The 15,622-nt window shown below is 37.9% G+C and overlaps 1 long non-coding RNA gene across 1 annotated transcript in view; it reads left to right on the forward strand.

Annotated features, from left to right (window-relative positions):
• Positions 1–15,622, forward strand: part of LOC100604609 — a 318,043-nt gene that overhangs the window by 253,880 nt on the left and 48,541 nt on the right. The window contains exon 4 of the long non-coding RNA XR_004032317.1: positions 1,920–2,044. This is a non-coding gene — a long non-coding RNA (uncharacterized LOC100604609). The remainder of the gene's footprint in view (positions 1–1,919; positions 2,045–15,622) is intronic.

Raw genomic sequence — 15,622 nt, forward strand, 5'->3', positions numbered from 1 at the left:
TGTGTGACTATGGCATAAACAAGACTGGCTTTGGGTTATGTGTAGTTCCTGGTACCCACTATAAAACTATTAATCTCTGAAAAGTTATAAACCCCTGATATTCACTGCCAGATATCAAAGATTTTTTACACTTTTAATTTATCAGTAGCAGAGACTACTTTTTAAATGGAATCTCACATGGAAGCCCAAATCTCTAGCACAAGAAAGTGAAGCCACTGTGTTTGGGAGAAAGGTTACAGCAACTGGCTACTCTCTCTTCTTTTATGATTCCTACAGTGATCCAAGAGACATCTTTGGGGGAAATCTGGAACTATCTGGAATGTGTTTTGTAAATGATTGGACTAGATGTTTTTCATAGATTTATGAATCTATGAGGCAGTATACTAGAATCAGAAAAGCATGATGTCATTAGAATGTCTATATACATCAATTAAGAACTCATGTATGTGGTATGGCAGCCAGGGACATATGCCATTTGGATCACTCTTAAGGAACTTGCTATTCAACTCTAAGAAACACAGTGAGCTGATACCCTCCAAATGTTAGGACCTTCAGGATCTGCCCCATCCTTCCAGCTGATGCCACATTCCTCGCCTGCATCCCCAGCCAATGACTCAGTATGATGGGGTTATCAGAGTTTGGCCATTTTTGCCCACTGTGGGTTACCTCTTGGCTCTGTGTCTTCCCATTGGGTGGTCCAAGACTTGTTAGATTTGCCCAATTCTATTTCCTCCACTTTTTTATCTCTCACAAGTATTAACATTACAACCACAGGTAACCTTTTACATCACTCTATAAAGCTTTCAGATGACCAGAACAATACTGAATAGCACAGTATTGGTTTATTACAATAGGCATGAGACTTCCTTTCTACTAAAAACAAATGAGAGAATGAGGATGAGAATGAGTGAATGAAAGGGAGAGGAAGAGGTCAGGCATTTAATCATAGTATCTGGCACGTGATAAATGCTTGATAATCATTTCTTTTTTTGTCTGTACCTTATTAGCTGTAACCTGATGATTCAACACTAAGGCTGGCCAGCCAAGCTCCTGGATTCTCCAGGTGGTTGGCTAAAGTTATCTTTCTCCTGTTTTCAGTTAAGTCATAATTATCACAGGTCTCTACACCAAGTCCTCTGGGCATACATTTTGACTTTGGTACTAAGGACCTTTCTTCCCCCAGACTCTACTATCAGTACCTATATCCCTTATTCCTCTATTGTGGAATCAGTTGTTAGTATACTGATTCCTGTTCTGCCCTCCTTTTCTTTAACTTATACACCTATCCATCAACAAATATCCTTATTAACTGTGATGTACAAAATGTCATATTTGCCACCATGGTGGGTAGAAGTCTCATTTAGACATTAATTTTGGCCTCAGGGTACTTATAGATGGTAATAGATTCCCATAAATTACATTCATACTTTATTATAGTTATAAATACCTGTTAAGAGTATTTATAAGAGAAGTTCAGATGATGCTCAGTTAATACTTAGAGGATAAAATTAAAATATATATTTATATACATATTATATATAAATATATATATATATTTTTCAAAGTTTCAATATCAGATGACTTCTGAGAGAAAGTTGCATTCACAATGGGGCTAAGATATTAAGTCATTAGCGGAAAGCTGATCAATAAGCCAAAATAATATGAATTGCCATATGAATCAATCATCCCTTACTCCCTCTCCCAAGGTGGCAGTCAAGGGGCAAAGTACAGATCATAGAACTGAGAAATGTCTCATTAGAACCTTAATCTATGAAGCCAAAGTAGACGCAAATGCCAGGAAAATCATCACCATGATGCACAGGTTTTTAGTCGCACAGGGTTATCTTCACACACCATCAGCACAGCCTTCAGACCACTGAGTTATTTCTGAAAATCTGTCATATGTTATCTTTTTCCAGATGGTAGTCTGAAAGGGACAGAATGAGAGAGGGAGCTGGAGAAAGAAATGAATAAACACGAATGCATCTGGAGAATGAGGCGTCTTGGAATCTGGAAAGTGAGGCATCGTGGAAGAGAGATGAAGGTAAAATTTTAAAGATAAAGAAATTTTTAAAATTATACCCTCACCGTAAGTGAGGATGAGTTGAAAGGCACAAAGACACATTAGCTTGGATTTCTCCATGTAACCCAAGCGTAGGTAAAAATAACGAAAGAGGCCAACTCCACTGTATATTCTGAGAGCTCCACGTATGAAGAGTTGGGATTGGGACAGAATATGAGGAATGGAGGAAGGAGTGACTTCTAGTTCTTTTTATCAGTCCCAATAGAGGAATAAGAGAGAAACAAGACTTAAGTGGGGCCTGTCTTACAACCTCTAGAGATAAGCACCGTAAATTAAAACAATCTTCCAGAGGCCATATTAAGAGATTACAGAATAAGTTGGTGACAGGGTGTGAAGCTTACTTCTAGAAGATGGGGTGGTGGAAGGAGAGATGAAGAGTGGGTTAAAACAGATGCTTAAATTTAGACTGACAAGTATGCGTAAGTGTCATTTTATCTAAAAGCAGAATGGACTAAATGACATCAGGGTTGTTTTTTGTTTTGTTTTTTTCTTTCAGTGTAATAGCTATTTTACAGGTATGTTTGCCAGCTTGAAAGTTGAACATTAAGGTATTTCAAATCCAGGTCTTCATTTGCATATGGACAAACAAAAGCTAAAACAAAACCCCCCAAATATATACCTTGGGTTTTTGGCTTCCCTTACTACTATTTCTCTCTTGCAGTGGATATAGGCAAACCCTGTGCTTTTAGTCAGCCAAATATTTTGGTTCTCTGAACTACTCTAAACCAAGCAGTGTCATTAATTTGACTTGGGCCTGCTTTGGGGAAATGTACTTTTCTGTTAACTGTGGGCTTTCTTCCAGAGTTTGGGAATGTGGTTCAAACATTATCACTGGTGTTACCTAAGTTCAGCCCTGGAAAGCTATTTTGGAAACTGAAATACGAACCTAACTTCATAATTATATAGAACCCAGAGGCTGTCTATATTTTATGATTTGAGAGAAATTTGGATTAGGAGTCTTTTACTCTCTGGCCTGGAAAACTCACAACAGGACAATCCTAGATGTACAGAGTAAAGAATAATGAAAGCAAAATTTGAGGCCACCATTGAGAATATTTTATGTACTCCACAATATCATTTAAAGCTGGGGCCATAAACAGTTGGCCTGCAACATGCGTGGAGGTTCAGTGTTGCTTCTCTCTAACCTAGCTACAAGTAACAATTCTAAACTCACTCCCCAATATCACCTTGCAGCCCAAAATAGAAGCATTAACTTCTGACTTGTGCTTAATGCTTTCCTGCCTCCCTGTGTTCCCTTCTTCCACACCATAACACTGTCTCCCTGTTTGCAGAGTGTTCATGATCTAGCTCTACTGTGAATGTACCCTAACAATGAAGTCTTTTATAATTTTTCTAACCAGAATGTTTCATTTTTTGAGATATTGTTAACATGGACTAAAATTGATGCTTTTAAAGTGCATCCTTTTAAAGTCGGTGGCTTTTAGAATATTCTCAAAGTTGTGCATTCAACACCAATAATTTTAGAATATTTTCATCACACCTAAAAGAAATCTCATTCCCATTAGCAGTCAGTCTCCATTCTACTTACCCCCCAGCCCTTAGTGGCCACTAATCTACTTTTTGTCTCTATGGATTTGCATATTCAGTACATTTAATACAAATGAAATCATAAAATGAGTGGCTTTCTGTGTCTGGTATTATTCACTTAGGATGTTTTCAAGATTTATCCATGTAGAGCATGAACCAGTACTCCATCCCTTTATATGGCTGACTTTCCCTTCTGTCAATATATTTTATTTTATTTCTTAATTGATAGCCATTGAGTCATTTCCACTTTGAGTATTATTAATAATACTGAGATGAACATGTATGTATGAGTTTTCATATAGGCATTTATTTCCATTTCTCTTGGGTAGACACCCAGCTGGGAGTAAAATAATCTGGATCATATAGTAACTCTACGCTTAGCCCATTGAGGAACTGCCAAACTGTTCACCAAACTGGCTGCACCATTTTACGTTCTTACCCAAAGTATATGAGCTTTCCAGTTTCTCCACATTCTAACACCTATTGTCTTTTTTAAGTGGATTTATCCTAGTGGGTATGAAGTGATAATATCATTTGGTTTTGATTTGTATTTCCCTAATGATGGTTGATGATGACTGTGTTTTCATGGCTTATTGGCCATTTGTATATATTCTTCAAAGAAATGTCTTTCTTCTTTGACTTATTTACAGCTGTGAATTTCCCTCTAAGCACTACTTTAGTTGCATCCCATAATTTTGGCATGCTGTTTTGTTTACATTCATCTTGAAGTGTTTTGTAATTCCCCTTGTGATTTTTTTCTTTGGCTTATTGTTGTTTAGCAGTATGTTGTTTAACTTCCACATGCTATTGAATTTCCCAAGTTTCCCTCTGTTACTGATTCCATTGTACTTGGAAAACATACTTTTTGTGATTTCAATCATTATACATTTATTGAAACTTGTTTCGTGGCCTAATATAGATTCTATCTTGAAAAGTATTCAGGAACACTTGAGAAGAGGATTTATTTTACTGTTGCTGGGTGGAGTACTCTATAGATACTTTGTATTTAGTTTATTTATATTGTTGTTCAAGTCTTCTGTTTTCTTGTCGATCATCTGTCTGATTCTATCCATTGCTTAAATTGAGATATTGAAGTCTCCAATTATCATCAAATTTTCTGTTACTCACTTCAATTCTATATGTTTCTACCTCATGTATTTTGGGACTTTTTTGATGCTTATATAATTATTGTATATTTTTGGATGAATTGACTCATTATAAAATATTGCTCCTTATTTCTAGTAACATGTTTATCTTAAAGTCTATTCTGTCTGATATTAGTCTAGCCCCACTTCGGCTCTCTTTTGGTTGCTGTTTACTTCGTGTTTCTTTTTTACACCCTTTGACTGTTAACCTATTTTTGTGTTTTATGTAAAGTGTATGTCTTGTAGACAACATGTAGTGGCATCCCAGTTTCTTTTGATCCATTTTGCTAATTTCTGCTTCTTAATTTGAGAATTTAGTACAAATGGGATTACTGATAAGGTAAGGTAGGAATTATATTTGCCATTTTGTATTTATTTTCCTTATTTTTTCTTTCCTATCTCTTTCATTATTGCCTTCTTTGTGTTAAATGGATATTTTCAAGTGTACCATTTTAATCACCTTGTTTCCTTTACTACTAATTTATTTTCTTAGTGGTTACCCCAGGGATTATGTCAATGACCTTAATTTGAAACAATCTAGTTTATTTCAATCAATTTCAACCAGTATAGAAAAAATTGTTTCTGCATAGATCCAGTTCATCACCCTTCTTTGCGCTACTGTCATATAAATAACTTCTTTACACGATATACCCATCAACACAAAATTATAATTATTGATTTATGCAGTTTTTTAAATCAAATAGAATAAACCCTTATAAATGAAAATATATTTAACCTGTATTTTATATTTACCTATGCAATTATTTTTACCAGTTATCTTCATTTATTTATGTGAATTAAACTTACTTTCTAGTGTTTCTTCACATCAGCTGAAGGATTCATTTAGCATTTCTCATACGAAAAGTCAAGTTAGTGAATTCTCAGTTTTTGTTCATCTGGTAATGTCTAAATTTATTTTTGAAGAATTGTTTGGTTGGATATAGATTCTTGGTTGACAGTCTTTCTCTTTTAGCATTTTGAATATGCCATTCCTCTGTCTTCTGGTCTCCATGATATCTGATGGCAAATCAGTTTTATTCTCTTTGAGCGAGCACCCCCTTTAAATGATCAGTTTCTTCTCTTCTGACACTTTTAAGATTTTTTCTGTCTTAGGTTTTCAACAGCTGAATCAATTATTATGGGTCTGAGTATGGATCTCTGAATTCATCTTATTTGGAGTTCTTGGACATGTTTTCAGCCATTATTTATTCAAATATTCTATCTCTATCCTTTTGGGGTTATCATTGTCTATATATTAGTGTGCTTGATAGACTGCACTCCTTCAACACTCTGCCAGGCAGTTAACAACCATGATTTAGCCTTTATCTCCTCCTTCTGCAGAAACTCAAAGTTAGCCAGAAGTAAGAGCTTAGGGCTTTCTCAGGTGTTTCCAGGGTATTTTCATAGGCCCAAACATGTACACAGACCTATGTGCATGTCTGTGACCTTCTAGATTCTCTGAAATATATCAGAGCTTTTCAAAACACCCTTTGGAGTTCTTATTCCCAAGATTTCCTTAAGCTTTTTGGTTAGCCTATTATTTTCCTCAACTGTTTCCCATTTCTTCAGGAGTTAAGCTTCCTGTTAGGTTAAATAAAGAAAGTTTTGCTAGTGGGTTCTTCTAGGAAACCACCGAACAGATCAAATAATGGCAATGCTCTGATAATGGGACTTTGAAAGGGTTTTTGCCCCATTCTACTTCCTTTGGTGGTTGTTAGGCTGCTGGATCTTACCATGATTGCAGGCTATTTGGATTTCAAGACTACTGTGGTGCTGGTGAGGGGAGGGGATGCAAATAGGAAAAATTAAGATGTCATGAAGCTCACTGTTCATACCTAGATTCAGCTGGTTATCTTAAATATTTTCAGGATTTCTATAAGCCTTTAATTAATTTTTAGAGTTTTGAAAAAGTTAATTCTGACAATTATGCTGGTGTTCTTACTGCTTTTATGGAGAAGAAAATTTTCAGATTGACATTTTTGTTAATATCCTTAGTCTTTCACTTTTAATGAACTTCTTCTATGGCACCAGTGAAACTAGGTAGGCACACAATGGTAAATATACATATATATATAACCAAAAGCAAGGAATTTAGATGACTATGGGCTCAACAGAATGTTGTAGTTAGGATAGTAAATGGAATGAGCTAGGGAGATGGGAGATGGTGGTTTGTGAATGAAATGTTTAAAAATGAGGTTATGGAGGTATTGTGGTTATTGTTAATGATAAGGTATGGGGAATGAGTAAGAGAAAAAGACTGAAGAAGGAAACGTTAGAAACAAAGGCCAAGGTGTTGAACAATCCACTATGGTGAATTTTGACTTCACTAAGATCATTCCAGAAGAAAGTTTAAATAGGGAAAAGCAGTGAACGAAAATCTTTAAGGAATGAGGGATAATGATGAAGACGTCATCTGACAATGACACTAATGGGGCAACACGTATGTGAGGTCAATATAAGATTCCAATAGGTTTTTAGGTTAAAAAAATAAATAAGCATCTGGAAGTATCAATGAAGAGCAAGGAGGACATTTACTCTACCTCAGTGCCCTTGTAGAAGAGATATCAGGGAGAAAGGACCTATAGCAAGAGGGCTTCAGGGGCGGCCATGTCCTCAGGAAATATTCAAGTTTATATTAGAGGAAGAAGGTGATGAACATTTCTTGAAGACATCGAAGGCATGGGAAATTTGTGGGGGAAGCCCACGGGATACGGTGAGATGATTGTAGGATATGGGGAAGAAGCAGCAATACTGATATACAGAGTCATGTGGGGTATTAGTGTCTGCAACATGATGGATTCCAAAGGGGTCCTGGGTTTCTTGTGTTGCCAGCAGTCATAGGTAATGCAGGTAGGGGTAGGGAGAAGAGTGAGTGATGGGGGTTTCTCAAGAGTGCAAAGAGATCTAGGGCTTAGATTTCACAGAGGTCCAGCTGAGATACCTCTTAATGAATGAATAACTCTTGCCCTGTGATGATGGAGGCACCTGGCCTCCCTTTGTCCATCAATTTCTGTTACTGTGACTGGGTTTAGCCCTAATGAAAAACTCTTCACTGGCAACCACCCAGCTATGAACTCTCCTATCTATAATGTGGCATTTTGGTCAGTACTTATTTATGTTTATTCTCTACATATAAGACCAGATCCCTTTAACTAGATATCAAACTTCTGCAGCACAGAAGGCAGCTTTCCCTAAGCAAATTTTTACATTTATTTATACATTACCATCTAGTTCAGGAAGTCCCAAACCTGTCTTTTGCTGTAACATATACAACCATGCTACTCCAATGAGTGACAGTTTCTCACAGGAACACCCAGGTCTTGATGAAACATTGAAAATAGATATAACTATATAATCATAATCATGTCTTTCAAGTACTACAGTAATTACAACTATTAATTATATACCAGTAATCATTCTCTATGGAGAATTGTTATAGTGTAGATTCTATCTGTGAAATGTAATTCTCAACACCCTAGCTGAACCTTTGACCTGTCTCTCCTTGTTCAGAAAGCATATCACAGAGTGCCATGGCTGTAGTGACAGTCGTGCATATACTCTAATGCTTAAATCATTTAAAAGTGTCAGTACTTAGAGGAAAAATTATTTAAGGCCCATCTTAAAACTCTTTGAGAACATTCATGTCATAACTACTTTGAGAACTACTGCACCTGAAAACGTTAGAGGATATATCTGAGTTCCCACAGATATTGACACAGGCAACCCCTCTTGGGTGTTTTCAGTAATATACATTATTTAGGCACTGAATTTAATATGTTCTTTTATACCTCAGAAATATTCAATGAAAACATTGTTCTTCTATTATTGTAGCTATGCAAATTCATCAGGTTTGTATTCCGGCTTCATGATTGTATAGCTTTATGATATTGGGCAAACTGATTTGTCCACCCTCAGTTTCTATATCTTTAAATACGTGTAAAGTGGTTAGAATAGTGTCTAGCACTTGGTAAGTCTCAATAAATGTTAGCTGCTGTTATAAAATTATTATACTCACAAGTCATTTTGTGATGTTGATGTCTCTTTTGTATAAAGTCACTAAGGTGTACTTCATAGGATATAGTATACATTTTAAGTTGCTTTATTTAAAAATGGAAAAGTTTTCAGAATCTTCTATAGTGTCTCAGAATTCTCTTGATAAAGAGAAATGTTACCTTCGTTATCATTATCATTGTTATAATACCACTTACATGGTACTGGCTTAAGCCTTTGTGACAGGCACTGATCTAAGCACTTTGTGTATACTGAGTGACTTATCAAATCCTTACAACAACCCTCTCAGGTAAGTAATATTGTTACTTCCATTTTGCTGATGAGAAAAAAATTAGGCACAAAAAGTTTTAGAAACTTATTCAAAGTGCTAGTAAGTGCCAGAGATGGAATCCATACCCAAGCTATCCGGCTTCAGGAGTCCACATATAACCCTAGCACTCCACTGCCTCTCACAAGTAAATTATAGACATTATAACTGATGGGATTGTAGCTACAGTTTCCAATGCTAGCTCAGGGCAGCACACTAGCCCACTTGGAAGAGGAATCCTTCAATCTGAGGTCGTTTCCAACCCTCTCTAGGTAATGGCTTTAAGAGTCATGACTCTTCATTTGTTCATCAAATAGTCACCACAGTGTTTCCAGCACTGTTCTAAGCTCTGGGATACAGCGATGAAAAAAACAGATGATTTGCTGCACCCATTAACTCGTCATTTAGCATTAGGTATATCTCCTAATGCTGTCCCTCCCCCCTCCCCCCACCCCACAACAGTCCCTGGAGTGTGATGTTCCCCTTCCTTTGTCCATGAGTTCTCATTGTTCAATTCCCACCTATGAGTGAGAACATGCGGTGTTTGGTTTTTTGTCCTTGTGATAGTTTACTGAGAATGATGTTTTCCAGTTTCATCCATGTCCCTATAAAGGACATGAGCTCATCATTTTTTATGGCTGCATAGTATTCCATGGATACATATGTAACAAACCTGCACATTGTGCACATGTACCCTAAAACCTAAAGTATAATAATAAGAAATTTAAAAAAACCATACATATATTTATTTCCCAAAGTGCATTACTTAGAACACTAGTCCTATAAGACACTCCCTGGAAAAAAATGTTCCATAGTTTAATTTTGGGAAATAGCATATATCTATCTCTTAGATAATTATAATACACTTTAACATATAAAATAAGGTTTCGGATAATTCAGATAGTAAATAAAAACCAAAAACAACAACAACAACAACAAAAAAAAAAACAGATGAAACTGCTTTCAAGGAATTTGTATCCCAGTTGGGGAAGCAGACAGTAAATTATGTAGTAAGTTAAAGGACAATAAATGGAATAGAGAAAATAATGTACAGAAGGAGAATAGATGATGCATGTGTATATAAGGGGGAATTTGATTTTAAATATAGTAATTAGGGAAGACATCACTGAGAAAGAGTCATCTGAGCAAAGACCTGAAGGAGGAGATGAGAACAAACCATATGGCTGTCTGGAGAAAGAACATTGCAAGCAGAGAGAAAAGCCGGGACACCCCGCGAGGAGGCCATTATGTCTAACTCAGAGTGATTCAGAGAAAAGGTTGGAGATTTGAAGCAGGGATGGGACATATCGCATGGGGCCTTACAGACTTTTGCAAAGACTTTGTGTTTTCTGAGTTAGATGGAGAGCCACCACAGTGTTTTAAACAAGTAAATGACACGATCTGACTGACAAATTTAAAGTATCATTATGGCTTATACATTGAGACTAGGATGTACAGAGTAAGGGTGGAGGAAACATGCATCTAGGAGGCATTTACAACAATCGAGGTAAAATATGATGTTGACAGGGATCATAGTGGTATCAGTGGAGGGTGAGTAGCAGTAAGAGTCTAGATAAATTGAACGTGGAGCATGAGAGAAACAGGAGTCAGGTGACTTTATGGTTTTGGCTTAAGCAACTGAAAGGATAGAATTGTCATCAACTGAGATGTAGATAATTATGGTTGGAGTGGATTTGGCTGAGAAGCAGGGAGGTTGCTAGATCAGTTTGAGATATGTCGAGCTTAAGATGGCTATTAGCATCCAGATGAAAATATTAAATAAGAATATAGATTGTCAGGAAGGTTCATCAGCACAAGGGAGTGAGTGTAGACAGAAAAGAGAAGTCCTAGGAATGAGCTCTTCTGTATTCCTTAACCATGAAGATGTCAGGAAGACGAAAAGAAACCAGCAAGCATTAGTGTGAAGGAATGAAACCAGGGCTATGTCTGTTTGGCAGCTAAAGGTAGAAAATGTTGGCCATGCATGGTGGCTCACGCCTGTAATCCCAGCACTCTGGAAGTCTAAAATGGGTCAATTAGCTGAGGTCAGGGGTTCAAGACCAGCCTGGCCAACATGGTGAAACCCCGTCTCTATTAAAAATACAAGCGATAACCGGGAATGGTGCTAGGAGCCTGTAATCCCAGCGATTCAGGAGGCTGAGGTAGGAGAATCGCTTGAACTCAGGAGGCGGAGGCTGCGGTGAACCAAGATCACACCATTGCACTCCAGCCTGGGTGACACAGCGAGACTCTGTCTCAAGAAAAAAAAAAAAGTAGAAAATGTTTCAAGAAAGAGGGAGTGATCAATGCCACATGCTGCAATGTGTAGGTGACTGTTAGAGGAACAGTGTCTGGAACGGTGGGACGAAAACCTAAGGAGGGTGGGTCAAGGAGAGAATTAAAGAAGAGGAATTGGAGACAATAAGCATCAACAAGTTTTTCTAGTAGCTTTGCTATAAAGGGGGCAGAGAAATGGGGTGGTAACTAACTGGGGGAGAAAATGAAGTCAGCAGATATTCTTTAAGATGGGAAAACTGCTGTATTTGTGCATACTGATGGGAAAGATCTAGTAAATAAAGGGAAATAAATGTCAGGAAAGTGGGGAGAATGGCTGCAGTGTGTCATCAGGCTGCAGGGAAAGGGTCAAATGCTCTGGTGAATGTGTGCGTCTTCAATAGGCGCAGATGGCTCATGTCAGGAGAGGAGATCCAGGCTCCTGGGGCAGACTGCCTGGGGTCACATCTAAGCCCACACATGCCTTTACTGCATATTTTTGAGTAAATTATTTAATATCCTTGAACCTCTGTGGTGCTTGAAAAATACACCACAGAGTATCTAATGTATAGTAAGGGGTCAAATAGCTATTGTTGCTCTAAGAGAAAATAAACCTTAATAATTTTGCTAACGACAGAAGAAAAACTTTCAACATACTGTCTGCATTGTCTACAGCATGTTTTCCAAAATTTGAGTTAATCCTCCTTCCTCTGATGTATTTTCCAATGGCACACACAGATTTGTGTATTTTGCACACACTTTGCCTCGTCCATGTCATAGACTGCTCAGGAAGGTAATTATCCCAGCAAACTAAGCTGCATGAAAAGATAAACTGCTTAGTGGATTAAAATTGCATATTTTGTGTAACCCGATGGCACAAACATCCTCGTTTCGCTTGTTGCGTGTCTCATAAATCTCTCCAGGACGTCTACTGCTGCTGCTTTGGAGTTTTTCCGCCATCACCTTCTTTTCTCTGGCGGTGGTGAAACAGACTCAGAAAACGTCTGTCTCCTCTGGCAGCACTGTTCCCTGTCTCCAGGAGATGAGCTATGATGACACCCGCCTCTCACAGAGACACAGGGGTTGTGACAATTTAATAGACTGGAAAAATAATTGAGAGAGAAAACCAACAATTCTTCCCTCCCTCTGGGGAGGAGGATGGGGTTTCATTAAGGGCTCAGATGCTTAGAAGCAGTTGGCTGTTATTACAAGGGCTTTCTGCTGGCAACCTTTATGTACTAGTATTAATAAAAAAGGCAAGTAGCTTAGTGCCATTTGCCACTGGAGCGGCCTTTCTAGCTTAGCTGCCACTGTAATGTCACAGCCTCTAAGCAGGTCCTGGCAGTTTTGCCATAGGCATTAGAGAATCATTTGGGGAGCATTTGTTGACTGTCTATTTAATGGTCAGACAGAATAGGCTTAAGAAGAAGTTAGGCTTCTAACTTCTTCTGACAGCTGCCGATCTCATTTTCTCCCCCAGTTAGTTACCACCCCATTTCTCTGCTCCCTTTATAGCAAAGCACTAGAAAAACTTGTTTATGCTTACTGTCTCTAGTTCCTCTCTTTTAATTCTCTCCTTGACCCACCCTCATTAGGTTTTCGTCCCACCATTCCAGACACTGTTCCTCTAACAGTCACCTACACGTTGCAGCCTAGAAATCTTAAGCCTAGAAAATAGGCTTAAGAATGCAGTTAGAAAGGAGGAAGTATGGACGTAAATTGTTAAGTCAGGTACAAGGGGTATAAAGTACGTCCCCAGAGATCTTTATTCAGACACAATACATTCCTCAGTTCTAAGATTCTATATATTTTTTTAACCTTTCTTTTATGTTTAGGGGTACATGTGCAGTTTTGCTGGATAGTAAACTCATATCACAGGGGTTTGTTGTGCACATTTTCATCACCTAGGTACTATACCTAGTACCCATAGTTTGTGTTTTTTATGCTTTCCCTCCTCCCACATCAGGTAGACCCCAATGTCTGTTGTTCCCTACTTTGTGTACATGAGTTCTCATCATTTAGCTCCTACTTATGTGTGAAAACGTGTGCTATTTGATTTTCTCTTCCTGCAATAGTTTGCTAAGGATCATGGCCTCCAGCACATAGAATCCCATGTTCCAAGAGATTCTATATTGTATAGCTCTGACAGCTTCAACAAGCCTGCAGCCCACCTTGGCCACTCATCCTCCACTCCCATCCCAGTATAAGCATTAGGAGCACCTGAAGGCTAGTCCTCAAAATTGTGTGTTTTTACGCTTTCTACTGACTTGAGTTTCTTGTATTGCCTTGCCTTCTTGTTTCCTGTTCCATTTCAGTGGCTATAGTGACTGACAAATAGTAGGCATGCAAATGCTAACTGAATAGCTAAAGTCTTGACACCAACTCAGTAGTTTTGTTATCAATGTCAACACCAGTAACTTCAGTTTTGAATCCACATATCAAGTCTCTGCTGTCTAGACTAAAAAGTTCTATGACTTTAGTCTCCATGACTACAGAGTGTCTATATCCCCCATACTCAGAAAAGAGCCACATCACAGGCACCAAGTGAGTACTGATTGCCTGGCTCACTTCTATTCATGTTCTGGATAAATGAGGATGTACAAATGAGAAGGAATCCAGAAGAGTCTTATGAGAATATGTCCTCAGACTTTGTCAATGTGCTTGTATTCCAAGCACGCTACCAGCACTAGCTTTACTTTTGTGGAGTACCTACCTCCTCATCCTTGCATCTACATTAGCTCTGAATGCACATTCCACACTTCCACGTAGTCATCGTTGAGCTCCATAAAACAAACCGGCAAACTCATGGCATGAAGGAGAGGGCATCCAGGATCATTTTAGATTCAGAAGCTGACTGGAAGAGTGATGATGTGAGACCTGACATCTTGGCATTGGAATTGGTATCCCTTGGGCTGCCAGGAAAGCTGCCTCCAGTATAGGAACACTTGTCATTTAGAAAATGGAACTGTGTGTGTGTGTTTCTCCTAGAAGGAAGAATCAAGAGGTGGAATTTATAGGAACACATATCTCAATTTAACACCACAAACCTACAAAAATTGAGGACTACTTTGTAATGTAGCAAAATCATCCAAGGAAATATTCAAAAAAGGTCTAGGTGACTATCCAGAATATCAGAGAAAGCATTTCTGAGTCAGGGAAGTGATCAGTTAATAAGATATTTAAGATCTCTTTTAACTTGAAAAGGCAAGTTTCCAAGAAACATGTAAATCTATGACTATTAGAAGTATTATGATGATGGCTATTATTTCTGAAGTACTTAATATTTGCCTGGCACTATGTGAAGCCCTTTAATTCACATCATTCCTGTAACAGATTTATGAAGTAGGCAATGTTCTTATACCCATATTAAAGGTAACAAAAATAGGTTAAGGTAACTTCCCCAAGGTTACCTACTAAGAACAGTAGTCTCCATGGTTACTTTCTTATAGTTTTAATTACCTATGGTCAACTGCAGTTGGAAAATATTAAATAGAAAATTTCAGAAATAAGCAATTCATGAGTTTTAAACGTGCACTGTTCTAAGTGGTGTGATGAAATATTGAGCTATCTCATGCTGTTCTGCTCTGTGAATCATCCCTTTCTCCACTGGTTCCAAGCTTTAGACCCTACTCACCCATTGTGACTTAGTAGCTGGCACAGTTATCTGATCAACTCACAGTGCTTCTATTCAGGTAACCTTTATTCTACTTAATAATTGACTCACAGCCCAAGAGCAGTGATGCTGGCAATTCAGATATGCCAAAGAGAAGCTGTCAAGTGTTTTCTTTAAGAGAGAAGGTGAAAGTTCTCAACTTAAGGAAAGAAAACAAAATCATATGCTGAGGTTGCTAAGATCTGCAGTAAGAATGAATTTTCTATCTGTGACATTGTAAAGAAGAAAAAAGAAAGTTGAGATAGTTTTGCTGTTGCACCTCAAAAATGGCAAAAGTTATGGCTACAGTGCATAATTGGTGTTTAGTTAAGATGGGAAAGGCACCAAATTTGTATGTGGAAAACAAAAACACAGATGTTCTGATTGATGATAATTAGGTTTGGTACTGTCTGGAGGCTCAGGCTTTCACTGGGGGTCTTCGAATGTATGTCCCATGGGTAAGTTGGGAGTACTATAAGTATCAGAGCTAGGATTCAAACCCAGGCACTGTGACTCCAGAACCTAAATTGTTAACCACTAAATGCACTGCTTCCTCTTAAGAGAGAAAATAATTAGCTCCTAGGAGGGGCGAAGCTCTTAAT

The sequence above is a fragment of the Nomascus leucogenys genome, chromosome 2 (assembly GCF_006542625.1).
Source record: "Nomascus leucogenys isolate Asia chromosome 2, Asia_NLE_v1, whole genome shotgun sequence".
Taxonomy (NCBI): Eukaryota; Metazoa; Chordata; class Mammalia; order Primates; family Hylobatidae; genus Nomascus; species Nomascus leucogenys.